This window comes from Condylura cristata, unplaced genomic scaffold, assembly GCF_000260355.1.
Source record: "Condylura cristata isolate star-nosed mole 26May11 unplaced genomic scaffold, ConCri1.0 scaffold00001, whole genome shotgun sequence".
NCBI lineage: Eukaryota > Metazoa > Chordata > Mammalia > Eulipotyphla > Talpidae > Condylura > Condylura cristata.
In genome coordinates, this window is record NW_004567102.1 from 58,145,053 (window position 1) to 58,163,398 (window position 18,346).

The following is an 18,346-nucleotide window of genomic DNA, read 5'->3' on the forward strand; positions in this document are numbered from 1 at the left end:
TGAGCCATGTTTGTAAATATGATAGGCAATTTCCTAAAAGCTCAGATCTAAGTTCACGTTTTAGACACTGTCACTAGTCATAGACAATGTCACACTATCATTGAGCTACCACCATGATTACAAAGAAACAAATCTCACAGTCCTTTCATCTGTACACAATTTATTTAAGATTTAAAGTTTGAATACATCCTTAGCAAAATCTCATGCAAGGAAATATTGAGTTCCTTCAACTCATGGCTTCTCCAGTGGTTCCTGTCACCTATAAAGACTCTTAAAGAGAGGAATTTTCCCATACTCTTTTCAACATCCAGAAATCATGACAAATGGACTCTGTAGAGATACCAGGCAATTCTATCTAGCATGATAGAACTTATGTTGATGCTCAAAATTGGAAGAAATAAGGATAAAGATTTCTTTGAGCTAGTAAGTCATGTGATCTGACTCTCCCCTCTTTAGCTTATGTTTAACTCCACTTTGGGAAGAGCACATCACAGCACTGTGCCTACCCACTTACACAGATAGAACTCAGCCCTGCATTATATGTGGCTGATGGTGCTTCTTCATCACAAACCACAGAGTCCTAAACAAAACTCCACTATTCTCATGTTACAGACACCCATAGATAGTGATAACATCTGTAATGCACATTAAGGTAAGCATAAGTAGTTGCTGAAGTCACATAGGTAACAATAACACTTATAAAGAACATAAGATAAACTTGGGGTTGTTTATTGGGGTGCAGGCATTCAACCTGGGCATATGCTAGTGTGTCCCAGCTGTGTGAGGCCACTTGAAGGACAGTGAGTATCAACATCTTGGCTTACCCTGGACCCTCTCAGATCTGACCTGGGATTAGAGTAGGTCAGTACAGAGCCAAGCAGGTGAACCACTCGATGACATTAATCTGTACAGCAGATTATAAGAGACAGGCCATATACTTCACTATTCATAGACTTCTGTAGGTGGACATTGTTCACTTCTCCACATCTATCCTCTCAATTACAACCCACAGGAGAGCTTTCTCTCTTATCTCAGTGTCAAGAAAAACTGAGTGCTCTTAAACACCTCACCTGTTTTATGTCCCGGACAGGACCTGTGACTCTTATAAGGAATTCTATTTCCCTGCCATGCTGACTCTGAGCAGGGTAGAATAAAACTCCAAGCCAATCTCTAATATATTTATAGGACAATAAAGCTTGTATTTTCTCTACTAATCTCACACATGGCTCCATCTGGCTTTCCTACCCTTATGACCCCTGACAAACTTCCACGATTTGACATTAATATAGTAAGTATTTTTATAGTCCATTTTAGACTATTTTAGGAAAATAATGTGAGTAGAAGGGAGAACAAGCTTAAAAGGAAACAAGGAGGAAGATAGTCTTGAAATTCTTGACTGATTCTATCACATTGATTTGTTCAGTTAAGTCACACCTAAAAGGTGAGGATATAACTTACTACTTTTTATACACTCTGACTTATGGTTTGCCATAAAATAAGTTGCTGTGGGTAGAAAGATTATCATAACAATGTCAGTGTGCTAATGCTGCTGAGTTATGTGCTTGGAAATGGCTCAAATAGTACATTTTATCTTATATATATTTTATAATAAAAAACTTAAAAACCATCCATTAAGCTAAACATATTTTATAGCACTACTAAACTTAAGTTTCTTAAAAGAAGAAATTGCCTTATTTATCTTTATGAAATACATGATACTCCAAGGGGGCCTAAATAGGAAAATGCATATATCTGGTGTTTGATAAATTTTTCTTGACTCAGTTCCCTGAAGACATAAGTAAACTTTACAAGTAGCTAGTTTGTAAAGTCTCTTTTGCATATTTATGCAAAAAAAAAATTACTAAACTTGTAAATGTAGACCCCAATTCCTTCTGATTTAAACAATTTGTATCCATTCACTCCTTTATTCATTTTTCAACCCACTTATCCCCATCAGGACTGTGGGGATGTGGGCCTGCTAGTCCAAGCAGCCTGCGCAGCCACCATTTTGTCAGCTCTGCGTTCCAATACCAGATCAGAACTGCCTGGTCAATCAGTCATAGCCAAACCTTACATGGTGCCTTCCCAATCGATCAAGAGCAGAAACCCTTGATCACTCTGGGGAGGGTGTGCATCGTGAGGCATGACTGGAAATGCTGGGGAGCCAAAGACAATGCATGCTAAGGGACCCCAGAAGCTGATCAGTGGAACCCTTGTGGATCCCCCAGTCTGGGGATCTAGAGCTTGATCTCCATCACAATACCCAGTCATCAAGCAGATGAGAAGCACCTGGAGGGCAGACTCACAGCCCCTGGCCCTACAGATGAGAGAGCTCACTGTCTAGCTTCATCTCTCCCTCTTCTCTCTGTCCTCCTCTCCTCCTATAGGATGCTGCATGATTGTTATCAATAAGAAGGCCAAGATTTTGGTCTTCAGCAGCAGCCTGATCCACGACTCCCGTTTGTCAGTAGTGTTGTCATCTCAACACGGGGGCAGGAGACCATCCCTGCAGATCAAGTTGCAAGGTGGGAACCACTCTGGCCGGACGCCCTTCCACGGCAGGGCGAGTCACAGGCACCCACATTCCAGCTGGGACTATTTAAACACATCAGTTAGCTAACATGCCTGTCTTGAGGATGTGGAAGGAAATGAGCACCTGGAGAAAATCCACACAGACATGGACAGAACATACAATCGCTACACAGATGGAGCTCTCAAGCAGGAGTCAGTTTTCTTTTCCTCATCAACATTATAATGAACCAACATTGAAAGAAACATTATTCAAGGGCCACTTTATTTTAACAGGGCATATTCTAGAATATAGCAAGTCTAGGAGTTCTCGGGAGAGGGAAAATCTATGTACTGTGGATGAACGTGACAAACTCTAGAAAGCCTGGTAAGGATTCTCACTGTGTAACCCGAAGGAAAAGGAACCCCAGAAGATGAGAATGGCTACCAAAAGCCAAGAAGGTTTTTTAGAACCTGTGGGAAAAGAGTTTTTTCAGTTTCTCAGGATGTTTTTCACCATCACCTTCCAGCACAGGTGGTCCAGTGGATAACATGTAGCCTTGAAAGGCAGTAAGCATGTGAGGAGAGCAGTAAATGATCTATAACCTTGATGTATAGCTCCCATGTGGGAAACACACTTCTGTAAACGAGGCCTAAACTTGGCCTGTGCTGGCCGTGTCTATAAATCATATAAAAGCTAACAGGGCTCCCAGGGTAGAGTTCTCACAGCCATTCATGTGCCATTCACTGGCCTCTCCCGGGGCCCTTCCTGCTGCAGCAGCAAGGTTGTGTCTGGGACCCCACAGTTTTTATCTCGACTCTGGAGACAGAACTGCTCTCTGCCGAGAGTCACGCCAAGCGCTAGAGCACAGGGGCAGAGGTGGAAGCTATCTTAAACAGCGTTTAGTCCCACACCTCATAACTCATAACTGTAAAAGCAGACAGATACTGGGGGACAATTGTTGGCATAACCAAGAGAAAAAACAAACCACCAAGTCACTTTCTGTACTCTGCTATCTTGTTTATGTTTTGTCCTGATTTCTGTGTCCGGCCACCAGGAAGAAAGTCAGGAGGCAGCAAGGCTGGAAAGGCAGTTTATTGCTCTCGGGCAACAGCTGAGGCAGAGCTGCAGCGAGTGCTGTAAGGGGAAGGGCCTCTTACATAGGCTTTAGGTTCTGTTTTTTTATTTGTTTTATTTTAGTGGCGCTTTACCCCTAGATGCAAGGCCCAGTTTCTGGTAATAGGTCATTGTGGTATTGCACTTCTGGACACACTCAAAGTTTATACTAAATAGCAGACTATTTCCTGGTCAGCCTGATTACTGGAATCTAGCAGCTGGAGAAGCAGTGCGTTCTCAGAGTAATGGAGTGCTTACTGTATACCAATTGTAAATGCTCCTGATAATGGCAGGCAGGGGGGAGGGGGGCTCAAATTGCTAACTGCAGAGGTGAAAACCGTGTACTGATCCAGGAATAGTAACATTGTGCTCTTGTTTCCCTGATGAAGGTGGATAATTTCTTTTTATCTTTGAAAGATCTGTGGCAGTCCTTGCTGCCATTTTTGCTAAGAAAAATCCCTCCCCAATTCTATTTCTCCTTGGGCATTCATCATTGCAATCCACAAGCTAAAAATAGAAAGTATCACTAGAGGGAAGAGAAGGAAGCAGGCAGCATATGCTACCACCTTGTTAATGCGACTCTGTTTCTCAGCAGCCCAAACTAACTTAAGCCATTTTGCCAAGCAGCAACCTTGCCCAGCTACAATTCCCATCTTCCCTCTCATTGATCCTCTTCAGTATTTCCTCCTTTGCTGTCTCCTGGAAAACTCTTGACTTTTTATAACCAGTTGGTCTATTTTCACTAGGCAGGGTTGCCTCGTCTTCCTTTTTTTTCTTTCTATCAGTTTGGGAAATACATTGAACATTTACCAATAAATCATGTCCACTCAGTTGCTTAATTCACCATATGTTCAGCATCTAAAACAAAACAAAAGAACAAAATCCATGGTAAATCACTAATACTATTGCTCTGACGAATGTTTTTAGCCTACATTCCTCCCAAAAGCTGAGGCTACAGGTTAATAGCAGAGATAAACCCACACGGAAATGACACTAAATTCCTTAAGCACTAAATGCACTATGTTCCAGGCAATATTTTCAATGTATTTCAATATCAATTCGTTTACTCTTCAGAGCAGCCCTACAAGGTAGAAACTGGGGGACACTGAGCACTACTATCACATTACACAGAGATGTTAGGTAACCTGCCAAGGAACTTGGCTAGGAACTGGCAGAGCGGGACATGAACCCCAACACTTGGTCTGAAGTCTGTTCTGATAATCCCTGCCCTATACTATCCTCACACCTATACAGGCAGGTGAAAGTCATGATTGCTAAAGCAAAATAAACTTCCGAACTACGAGACCACTGAGCTATCACCACAACAGAAAGGGGAAGGTAATTCAGGGAAAAGGGGTCAGTGTGCGGTGCAGGTAGGCTTGGACTAGTAGCAGTGATTAGCACAGTATATCCGTGTACTCAGTGGCAATGATGCACACCTGTAACGGATGATTTTTTTATTTATTAATTTATGCATACAAGAACTGGGGTACAGTCCAGAGGTGCAGGGGATGTGTGTGTGAGAGGATTCACTGGAGTTGGTCGCAGAATAGGCAGAGCTACGGAGATACACTGCTGAGCGGAGCAGAGGGTGGATCAGGAGAGCTCTGCCCTGCCATGTGGGTCAGCTCCCTGCTGGGCATGGAACTCATGCTGCAGTGGCTGCAGAGAGCTTCATAGTGCTGCGCTTTAACCCATTGCGCCAACAGCAAGGACTCCATATACGATGTTCTAATGCAGTTTATTTTGATTAAAAATTTTTAAGACACATCTATAAAAAGGGCAATTACCATAATAATTTGTTTAATCAATGCTAACAGTGGGGAGGCGGGAGGGGAATGCTGGGCCTCCCTGGTGTTGCAAGGATTAAAATCTCAGCGCTATCAAGGTATGGCCAACCACTGTGCCTGAGTATCTCTGGCCAGGGAGCTGACTCACATGGCACAGGAGACCCCTCCTGTTTTGCCAGCTGCTCCCCTCTGTAGTGTACTTCAGGGGATCTGCCTGTTCTGCTCCCCACTCTGTCTCTGGTGAAACCTTTCATAGCGCCCACCCATACACCTCTATTCCTGTATGTATGAATAAATAACTCTTAAAAAAACAAAAACAAAAAAACCCTAATGCCCTGAATACACGTTCATTTTCTTCTTTAGGAAGATGTTAACTACAGTAGTCATTAAAAAAAAAAAAACTATCCTGTTCCTTCACAATTTAGACAATAAGAGGTACAAATAAATTTTATGGCAATAACCTCAATTGAATATTGCACAGTCAATCCAATTAAGCCAACATTGAGCTTAGCAGGCAAAATGGATGTCAATGAGCTGGGAGGGAGAGATTAGAAAGCGCTTTGGGGAAGATTAGCTAGATCCACAGCCTCTGTCAGCTAGGGGCCTCTTTGACAGGCCGCACGGAGAACGAAGGTCTGAGACTGGTTTCACATTTGTTCATATTATTTTGCTCTTGGGCAAAATATCTAAATTGTACTCATTCCTTGATCGAGATAGAGAGAAAGGAATCATATTATTGCCACTGAAACTGTACTGAAATAGTATGTAAAGAAACGAATTGAAATTAAAGGGGAAATCATCTGGACCTGAAACTACCTGTTACCAAGAAACTCATTAACTCATTGTCATTTATTAATTCAGGATGTTAGAAGAATATGTGATCCCAAATCCTACATATTAAGATTAATTCTTACAAGGCAAACAAAACCACTAGGCTACACATAATATTTCACTTACATTGCTTTTGTAACGCCAGCTTCTCCACATGGAGGTGAGGTGTTCTCTGACCATTAAAACATGCAAAAAGACAAAATGTTGTGACCAAGTGGATAAACATCTTAAATCAAAAAGGAGCTGATAAGAATGTCCACACTCCCAGCCCTCCCTGATGGAGCAGCAGGTGAGGGTGCAGCACTGCAAGCCAGCCTCAGCTGCTTCAGTGGCATTCGATCCCCTGCCCCGGAGGTGATTCACATGGCGTGCAGACCTCAAAGACCTGCCCACTGCTCCCCCTCAGAAGTGTACTTCATCAATCTGCCTGTTCTGCTCCCCACTTTCTCTGGTGAAGCCTTTCACCACCCGTGTACCTCTGGCCTGTACCCCACTTCCGTGTGCATAAATAAATATTTTAAAAGAATGTCCACATTCCAAATGGAGTTGCTAGCTAGTACCAGGGTAGTCACTGTTTTGCCACATACATATATGGAAGCAACACTTTGTACACCCTAAGTTTACAGAAGCTAGATACTAGATATAGCACAATGGATGGGGGCAGTCTCAGAATGTCATTCATGCTAAATGTACCTATGACACATACCTCCACTCATCCATCACTGGACATTTGGGTTGTTCTTGCCCTTTGGCTGTTGGACAGCATGCTGCTGTGACCATTGGTGTGACTGCTGTAGCATTTCAAGTAAAGGAATAATATTATATTTCTATTTTAGAAAAATCAGCCTCAACATCAGTCAGGGTATAGTCAGGAGACAGCAGTCACACTGGTTATTTTAATAGAGAGAATTTAATATAAAAAAGTATTAGATGAATGAAAAGGCAGAGACTATGAAGGGACCACTGGGGGGTGAGGGGGAGGACAGCTAGATGCGCTGGAAAGCAAAGGGTGGGGAAGACACTGCCCCCTATTCATCACAGCCTGGCAGCTGCAGAAGTGATGGCTGTAGAATGGAGCATGCGCAGGAGTTGGGGAGGCTTCCCAGGGAGCTGGTGCAAGCATTAGCCATTAGCCAGGTGGAGAGGAGACAGGTGAAGAAACAGGAGAGCGCGTGAAGGCATGGGAACTGGGAGAGTAAGCAAGGATGAAGAAAGTATAAGGGAATGAATTGCCACAAGAATGCAGGATCCAGGAAAAAAAAAAATAGATGCTTGGGAAGAGTGCATCTTTTTAAGGAGTTTTATCCTCAAAGTTATAAAAAGCCATTAAAGACATTTCAACAAAAGCCATTAAAGACATTTCAACAAAAGTGTGACATCCAAGAACCTTCTGACTGCAGTGAGGAGCAGGGAGTAGAGAGGGAAGAGAAAAACATTTGCCGGGCTCTGTGATCATCCAGGTGAAAGATGATAAAGACCAAAATGAAGGCAGCGACAGAGGAGGAGAGGGGTTTACTGACGCCAGGACTCCGGCAGGCAGGATTTACAGGAGCCAGGGACTGTTTATTTCTGGGTGGTGTACACAACATGACCTCCCGAGGCAAGAAGCTCAGGTTCTCCAGCGAGGCAGAAGGTAAATAGCAAAACTCAGACATCAAAGGGCAGCGTAAGATTGAGAAAGGAGTGGAAATGGTCTCTGTGTAAAGCTGCAAAGACATAGAGGAAGATTTAATAATATCCTTTAACCCAGGAAGGAAAGACGTCAGAGAGGGTGGCTGTCTCTCCTGAACTACTGGGGGATAACATCGTCAGTGGAAGGTGCAGAGCTCAATCACTAACTCAAAGGACTGCCATTGTTTTCGTTTTCAGGAAAAAACTAAAATGGCCCTGATTCATCCAGATACACAGGCACCCGTCCTGGTAAAGAGCCATCTTGTTGTTAAGCTGCAGTTTGATTCACTAATGTATAAGGTAGCTTATTTACTCTACTTTGACCTTCAGAGTCCAATGCCTTTGAAATAGGGCTGTTTCTTGTCAAATTTTACAAGCTCTCTAGATGTTTGTAATTGGAGAGTAAAATAAAAAATTGGAAAGGAGAAAGAATTCCTTTAACTAAAAAAGAAAAAAAAAAAGTTTGCAGCTTCTTGAGAGCTGCATTCCCGGTGAGAGAGCTGCTGTCTTCTTATTTCCCCATTGCCCAGGAAACGAGGAGGAGGGGCCTGCAGCAGAAATGTGAGAAAGCAGCTGAGTTAGAGAATTTGTTGTGGTTCCTCAAAACCAGAGGATGAATTGCTCTCAGAATCCTGCCTGGGGATGTCTCCCTCCCACAGAAACGTGTTTCCTAGAAATTCACAGAAAGCTTAACGACCCAAAAAGCCGAGTGCCCACACAGCACGCAGGAGCTCACCCTGGCCCTCGTCACACATCGAGGACTGGGCGAGTCAGGCACGCGATGCCAAGACAGTGTCCAGGACAGCATGGCCCTGCCGGAGCCCAGGTGGACAGGACAGCTGCAGCAGTGGACGGCAGGGAGGGAAGGGAACAGGAGGAGGGGTGCAGAGAAGAGCACAGGCCTCCCGCAGAGAAGTGGAGCTGGGTTTGGACCCACTTTGGCCACTTTCTAAGCCATCAACGTGGCCTTGTTACCCAGCCTTGCTCAGCCTCAGGGCAACCGCCCTTCTCCCAGCTAACAGCCCTCCTGCTGCAATGCCCAGATGCAAAATTCCTTCAAGGTCAGTGGAGAAGACTTCGATGTTCATGCGAGTTCTCAAGGCAGATCTAATTAAATTTGAAAACATAATCAAAAGAGAGACACAGACAGAAAAGAGAGAAAGAGAGAGAGAGAGAACTAATACTTCCACATCAGAGCTGATCCTCATCTCCTACCCACCTACCCAAACAGTGAAAAATGCTCTTCTCTTTCAGGTCAGAAGCCATTTGCTTTAGTTATAGCTGCTATTTTACAGATAGTATTATAAGTATTGTATATAACAAATGCAACCAAAGAGAAGATTTTTATTTTCCCACAGGTGGAGAGTCTAAGGCTAGCAGATCTGTTTCCTGTTCATATCAATGTCACTAAGTAAATTGGAAAGTTGACTTTCTAATTCTTCACAGTCAGAGAAAGGAAGGTCCTGACTAGCGTGATGCTGAGGGGACTCTACTTTGGAAATTGAACGCTGCACTGTAAATATGGTCATGTATTTCTCCCTACGACCAACAAAGGTGAAGAAACACATTCCAGACACAAAATATGCCTCCAGGCAGGGATATTTACATTAGCAAATTATAAGCAGATGATTTTGGTTTATGTGCATTTCTAAAACTCAACCTGGCCTAGATTCAAAAACTTGTTAGGAATCTACAGGGCTCTACAAGCCTCAGCTGTTTCCCTGGTGCCAAAACAAAAGGCAGATTTAATGACCATAAACAAGTCAACTAAACTTATTGTTTGACATCTTACAATAATCTACAGTAGAATACTCTCCAACAAAGGCACAGCGGGAAAAGGTTTTTCTCTGGTTCAGGAATTACATAGACAGATCAGCTCTTACAGCTTCTTCTGATCAGGTAAAAATATTTAGGTTTAAAATCCAGCTTCCTACTTCATTTCCGAAGATCTGTGGTCTTTTTTTGTCAAGACCAACTTCTGTTTAAGGCTCATGGCTACAAAGAACAAAGTTCACTATAGCTGACTTGAACAGAAAAGCAATTTTTTTTAGAGGCCATTAAGTAACATTCCAGAATTCATGGAGAGACAAGAGATTAGGACTTGGTAGAAATAAATAATAAATTCGCAGCAGAAACTGTGAATTTATTAAAGGCACAGTCCCAGGCATAGGGCCCAATGTTCAGATCCCTGGTGCCACTAAAAGCTGCTGCTTCTCCATCCTCCTCAGCTGCCTTCAGGAGGAAATAACTCCACACACCAGCTACTTTTTTTTTTTTTTTTTTTTAGGATTTATTTATTTGTGCATACAGAACGGGGGTACAAGCCAGAGATGTAGGGGCGGTGAGAGGATTCACCAGATTAAAAATGGGAAGTAGAACAGGTAGATGATGAAGTACACTGCTGAGGGGAGCAGCAGGAGGGTCAGGAGAGGTCTGCGGCACCATATAGGTCACCTCTGGGGCAGGGGATCGAACTCCCACTGAAGAGGCTGCCGCCAGCTTGCAGTGCTGTGCCCTAGCCTGCTGTACCACCAGGGAGGGCCCCACCAGCTGATATAAAAGGAAGGCCAGTGTACATGGTTTCACTGGCAGAGGCTGGGTCATATGAGGGTCACCCTAGCTCAAGAAAGGCTGGGAAACAGTACTCTAACGCCTACTTTAGGAAGGCAGGATTCAAGTAAGAATGTCACCAAATATAGGACTATTTAAAAGGCAATGACGAGCTAAAAATATGACATGTGTACCCACAGCACTATAAAGTACCTTTCTTAGAAAACATTTGACCCATAACAAGGTCAAAGTTCATAAGGATAAAAGTAGCAAGATAACTGCTGATTTTGAATTTGGTTTGATTTATGACAGAGCATGAATTCTAAATTCAAACAAATGCATGTCACTAACAATCATTTTCCTAATAGCCTGTCTAAATAGATTTAATCATCGGAATTTATGTGAATTGTAGTAGCTGTTAAATACATTGCTTAAAAACGAAAACCGTTATTTAGATACTTACCCTTTAGCCTGATAACATTTTTTTTACCTGTCTCTCTCCCATGAGACTTCATGCAAATAAAATTAAAAAGGTTCTTCCTTTACCTTGGAATTTATATTTTATAAAGATCTATTTCACTTCTATAAAAGGCCATACTTTTCAAAATTGTATTTAGAAATAAGTCTGTAAATCAAGGGTTGTGTTCTTGTATCTGTTTAAAGCCCACTGGGTTTCTGGTTAAGCTGGCAGTGAGTAACTGAATAACTGAATGACCTTCAGCACCATGATAATGCCCATGAATTAAAATATAGCTACTTCAACCCAGAAGCCATCCTGACGCTAAAGGGGCAAAGACTAGCAATATTCCCTAGAGTCGGGAATGAGAAAGCTATTTCTTTGTTGGTTTGAGGTCACATTGCGTTACAACACTGTGTGTGGCCGCAGAGGGATAGGATCACCCTGCTCAGATGTCGTCACCACACAGACCCTCCACCGTGATGTTGTCACCACACAAACCCTCCACCGAGGCACCAAAAACCACTGGTTCCTCCTCCTTTTGTGCCCCCACTCTCCTAGAGCCAAACTGCAATTTCTAGGTTTCATTTTGGTTTAATTTTGTCTGTTCCTTCATTTTGCTTCTCTATATTCCATATATGAATGAAATCATCTACTATTTGTCTCTCTCCTAACTTACGTCACTTAGCAGCGTCCCCTCCAGTTTCATCCATGTTGTCATAGTGGCAGGATTTCACCCTTTTATTTATTTATTTTCATAATAGTTTATTTTTACAACATTTTGTGCCTTTTTCATCTCAGCTGCAATCCCCTGGGCTTCTTATCACCCGTGTGCCATCTCCATAGTCCTGTGAACTTCCCGCATTTTTTATCTCATTCCCCACCCACCCCCCAGCCCCCATAAAATGTCTGCGGTATATAGTTGTCCATTATTATTATTATTTTTCCCCGTAAGGATTTCACCCTTTTAAACAGCTGAGGTTAAGTCCTTCGCGTGTGTAGCATATGTTTTTATCACCACTGTGGCTGAGGGGATAAAACAATAGTTCTGCAATTGTGACTAGTAACGCAACAAATAGTGATGCATATTTCTTAAGTGTTCCCATATTTTCAGATGGCTATATAGCAGTGGGATTGCTGGATCGTGTTCTTAATTTTTGAAAGAATCTCTATAAATTACAAAAAAAAATTAAGAAAAACTTTAGCAAGATACCAGAAAAATAAGTTTAAAATATGTTAAGGGTATAGCAACCTCTAATAAAGTAGTACTCATTTCAAAAATGTAGAAAAGAATGAAGGTTTAAGAAATGTATCAATATATTGCATGGAATAAGTTAAAATGTAGTTGGTTTAGGCCCTCCCTGGTGGCCCAGCGGGTTAAAGCACAGCACTGAGACTCTAAAGCCGCTTCCACATGAGTTCGATTCCCGCCTGCCCCGGAGGTGACCACATGGTGTGGCAGACCTCTCCTGACCCACCCGCTGCTCCCCTCAGCAGTGTAATTTGTCGATCTGCCTATTCTGTTCCCCACTCTGTCTCTGGTGATGCCTCTCACCGCCCCTGAGCCTCTGGTCTGTACCCCAGCTCTCTATGCACAAATAAATAAATAAATCTTTTAAAAAAAAATGTAGTTGGTTTAATAAACTTACCATCTAAGTTGTCATTGAGAAAATACAAACACCTATTTCTAATTTTTGAAAGATTCTCTAATAAATAGTAATGAAAACACTATCTTAAGATTATACACCAAACATTATAAAAATCTGTACAGACATTTTCAGTTCTAGTAAAAGACGAGAGGCATGCATTCAAAAGTAGAAGCAAGACAAACATGCCTGGTCTCATCACATTTATGTTAATCTGTTCTGGAAGCTGTAGTTCATACAAGTAAAGCAGGAAACAGAAACAAGAAGATAATTATTTTAAAAAAGGCTATGACGTCACAGATATGAGCAGATATATCTGAGCAAATTACTATATCTAAGAAGACTAGCAAAAAACCTTAAAATGAATATAAAAGTTCAGGAGAACAACTACATTTCTAAAACAGTTTTCCTTGTAACAGTATAAATGAAATTATATAAGAATTATATAGTGTCACACATATAATAGATACATTTCCATGTACATGGAAAAAAAGACTCCATTCACAATTACTAGATATGAAATATCTCAGATATATGTTAACTATATACATGTATTTGTTATATGTACATTCCTATATGAAGAAAATACAAAACAGTTCATTATAAAAAATCGGGGAGAAAATATAAATGTTTTCTTTTATGTCAGGGTAAAGAATAGACAAAATAAATAGCAGATGGACATCAGGAAACGTCTCAAAATATTCAGAAATAAACAACATAATTTTAAATAGCAACTAGGTCAAGAGAGAAGCTTCAAGAGAAATTTTAAAATATTTTGAACTAAATGAAAATACAACTTACCACTTGGTGGGAGGCAGAGAAAGCCATGCCAAGAAGAAAATTTATAGTGTTGGGTGCACTATCAATAATCAATAGTCCAAACTTTCACTTTAGGAAACTAGAAAAAGTAGGACAGTAAAAACCTAGAGCGAGTAGAGTTGAGATAATAAAAATCTGGCCAGAGATAAATGAAATTACAAAGAAAAGAATGGAGAAAATCAATAAACCCAAAAGTTAGCTTTATTATAAAGATCAATAAAATTAATAACCTCTAGTCAAGACAACCATCTGAGGCACAGAAAATTCAAGTTTAAACGACTCGTTCAGTGACGCGGTGGAAGCGACAGGCTCGGATAGGAGCCCTGGGGTCTGGCGCCCACGCTGGCATCACTGCAGGTCCCTGCAGGTCCAAGATGCTGCTGGGCCTCTCTTCCACAACCGCCTCCTTCCTCCTGCTGAAGGGACCAGTGGGAGGAGCCTGGAGAGGTCTGTACACCATGTGGGCCAGGTTGGGGATCAACTCTTGCTGCGTGGGTGGCTGGCATAGCTGGATAGTGCTGAGAATTTAACCCTTGTGTCATGAGGGAAGCCCCTAAAGCTTTGATCTTAATCCAGAACTTCATCAACTGAAAGGAGTCAGCATTCAAGTGCAGGAAAATGGGTCCCCCCTGACTATGTCCCCCTTCTCCCCATGAACACACTTTCACCACCAGTCCCTCAAAAGCCACTCTCCAAGCCCCTGCTGTTTACCTGGCTCTTCTCCACAGGCCACCGCTATCCCCCCTGCTCCCCCAACCCCCAGCTATTTTTATTAGCAAAGAGGAGAGAGGAAAGGAAGGGGGAGAGGAGGGACAGAGAGACAGAAAGACACAGAAGGGAAGGAAGAGAGGGAGGGAGGGAAGGAAAGAGGTAAGAAGGAAATCTTTTGGAGGCAAATGCACTTTCCATTTGAGGAGGACCCTGACCTCAGCCCTTCAATGAGTAGTTACATCCTAAAGAGACACTGCCTGTCTCTGAGAGGAGACTGGTTTCAGAAGCCTTGCTTTGTGCAGATATGAAGTAAGCCTTGCTTTGTGCAGATATGAAGTTGCCCATTTTTGCGCTGATATTGAACTCCACGGGTACATCTCTATTCAACAGTTAATAAACTTCTCTTACATGCATTGAACCTGCTTGAAATTATTGGTGAAGAAAAACTAGTCACTGGAACAGTTACAGCTGATGGAACCCACAAAGTGAGCTATGGTTTGATTTTACAAGTTAGAATGTACCTTATCATTAATCTGTAATGACTTTATCACCCGTGGTTACAAAGCTGTGCTTCTCATTCTTCCATATCCCAATAATTATACACAGGTAGAAGGAAAAGACTATGTCTCAGGCACAAATAAAATTTTTCAAAAGCAAAGTGTCCCTACAGATGCTTATAAAATTAGTTGAACAAAAGGAACAAAAAGAAATGGTAGATTTTCTCAGTATAGGATGTTTAGATACTGTAGAGATGTGGGAAGGAAATTGTCAAGTCGGCTCTCTACAAAATTGGAGGTGTGAGGTGAGGTCTAGTGTGGCCTCTGGAGGGAAGTTGTGACCAACAAGTCAGAGAAGGTTACATCCATAATGCCTGGGGAGCTTCTGGCACTTTTCCTTGAAATGCACTGAGTGTTTCTCAGGATTCTGGCTACCGCCTTACAAAGATGGCACTGCAGATGGTGCACCCACTGAATTAGAAACTATTCCATCAAGAGTTTCAAAGTCCCTGTCTTATACTCTAATTAGCACACAGAAAAAACACACTGATGAAAACTCAGCCTCCCTGCCCAAACCTACAGCTGTTTATGAATAGTACATATCCAACTCACAAAACATCAGAAAAGTGCTGTCGAGGAAAACTCTGGAGGTTTGGGACTGGGCTTTAAATGCCAAATGTGGGGTATCATGTCCTGAGATCTGTTCATGTGTCCAGGGGACCTAAAAATATCAAATCTGGTCAGAAATATTTTTAAGAGGCTTCCTTCTTCCTTAACGTAGTCAAAACCAACTTGGTTATTTCATGATGAAGTAAATCAATGATGCCTAGAGAGAATCATTGCTATTGATGTGTTTGAAACATCCTTGTAGATGTAGGGTTCTTCTCTGATCAGCATGTGACTCAAAATGAAGACTTCAGAACACCCAGGAGCATTCCACCACCAGGAAGCTGACCACCCAGAAGAGTGTCTCTAAGTATCAGTTAACAACTTTGCTGTGTCAACTGGATCAAGATACAAAAATTTGTGTGTCCCAATGTATAGTCTTCCAAATAATAAAATGATTATTCTTTGACAATATAAAATTCCATTATTTTTTAAATAATCAATTATTTATTTATTTATTTTTACATCATTTTGTTATAATCCCTGTGGGCTTCCCATCACCAAATCACCCATGTGCCATCACCATAGTCCATTGTATTTCCCTCCCCCCACCATTTTTGATCCCATTCCCCACTCCACCCCTATAAAATGCCTTTGTTATATAGTTGTTATGAGTGAAACCATCTAGTATTTTTCCTTTTCTTTCTGGCTTATTTCACTAAGCATGATTTTTTCCATCTTCATCCATGTTGCTGCAAAAGGCATGTGTTTTTTTTTTTTGGTTGCTGAGATATTCCATTGTGTATATGTACCACATCTTTTTAATCCAGTCATCTAGTTTTGGGCATTTGGGCTGTTTCCATGTCTTTCCAATTGTGAGTAAAGCAGCAATAAATATTGGGGTGCAGGTATCTTTTTCAATCAAAAGTGGTTTTGTGTCCTTTGGGTAGATACCTCGGAATGGGATTGCTGGGTCATATGGAAGCTCCATGTTTAGCATTTTCAGGAACCTCCAAACAGTTTTCCATAGTGGTTGTACCAGTTTGCATTCCCACCAGCAATGCAGAAAGAGTTCCTTTTTCTCCACATCCTCGCCAACATTTGTTGTTGCTAGTTGTTCGAAGATGTGCCATTCTCACTGGGGTGCGGTGGTATCTCATTGTGCTTTTAATTTGCATCTCCCTTATTACAAGTGATGTTGAACATTTTTTCATATGCTTGTTGACCAGCTGCATAAAATGCCATTGTTTTCAAACAATTGTTAGGTGTCTGGAATTCTGCCTTAAAAATACATGGTAGTGGCCCTCCCTGGTGGCGCAGCGGGTTAAAGCACAGCACTAAGAAGTTAAAGCCGCTTCCGCATGAGTTCGATTCCCGCCTGCCCCGGAGGCTACCACATGGCGTGGCAGACCTCTCCTGACCCGCCCGCTGCTCCCCTCAGCAGTGTACTTCATCGATCTGCCTGTTCTGCTCCCCGCTCTGTCTCTGGTGAATTCTCTCACCCTCCGCATCTCTGGCCTGTATCCCAGTTCTGTACAAATAAATAAATAAATCTTTAAAAAAAAAAAATACATGGTAGTAATATCAATCTATACAACATCCTTTTGTGCGTTAGCTGTACTAACTGGGGTTAAGAGAATTTAAATTATCTTCCCAAATATGAGCTTTATAAAAATGTCTTTATTGAGGTATATTTTACATACAAAATACTGTACATATTACACATACAACTTGATGAACTTGAACATATTCATGCACCCATGAAACCAAGACTGCAATCAAGATTCTGATCATATTCTACTACAGGCCGGGATTGACAGCGGCTCTGCAGAACTTACTCATCTTGCATATTTGAAACTTTATATTGGTTCACCTCACACTTGTTAGGATGGCCATTCTATTTTTTAAAAAAAAAAAATAACAATGGGCCCCTCCCTAGTGGTGCAGCAGGTTAAAGCACAGCACTAAAAAGCTAAAGCCACTTCCGTATGAGCTGGATCCCTGCCTGCCCTGGAGGTGACCCACATGGCACCACAGACCTCTCCTGACCTGCTCGTTGCTCCCCTCAGCAGTGGACTTCGTCAGTTGGCCTGTTTTGCTCCCCACTCTGTCTCTGGTGAAACCTCTCACCTCCCCTGCACCTCTGGCCTGTACCCCAGTTCTGTATGCATAAATAATAAATCTTAAAAAAAAAAAAAACAATGAACAAGATAACAAGTGTTGGTGCAGATTTTTAGCAAATAGGACCAGCTGAGCCAGTTGCACACCACACATTTGGAGTTGTTCTGCTGTTGCTGTCTTGGAGGTTCTGGTCCACATCTCTGCAAAACTGGTTCATGCTCTTGAGCAGATAAGTAATGTCTCATGCCTGGGCTATTTCAGGCCCTTAGTGAGATGCAGGTAGCTGCCTGCCCCTCAGAGAAAACATAGCAGCAACTCGGGCATCTGTAGAGATTTAATCTTCTAGCAGATGCTTTTATGGATTAATAACTACTTCCTTAGATGATAGCAGTGTTTTTTAGGAGGCTCTCTGGTTACTTATTTCTTATCAGGACTGAATAGTCTAAGTAAGCCTAATGCAGATAGCCTTAGTTTACCAATGTTTAGTCAGAGAATATTCTAACTATTCTAATTATAGATATAAATTTAGTAAGGCCTTTGGGTGACTTTGAGAATTCTTAAGAATATTTGCCTTTGGGCTCTCCCTGGTGGGACAACAGGTTAAAATGCAGTACTATAAAGCTATCGCAGACACTGAAACATGAGTTCAATCCCCGGCCAGGGAAGTGACCCACTTGGCATGGCAGACTTCTCCTGACCTGTCCACTGCTCCTCTCAGCAATCTGCCTGTTTTGCTCCCCACTCTGTCTCTGGTGAATCCATTTACCCCCTCTCTGGCCTGTACTCCAGTTATGAATGCATAAATACATAAATCTTTTTTAAAAATATTCCCCTTGGGAAACTATAAAATACCTAGAAGCAAAGATGGGTCAAACACTACACGACATACACTTCAGTGACATCTTTAAAGACAGAGCACCCAACGCCACAATAGTGAAAGCAAAGATAAATAGATGGGACTACATCAAGTTAAAGAGCTTCTGTACAGCAAAAGAGACATTACTAAAAAACAAACAGAAAGA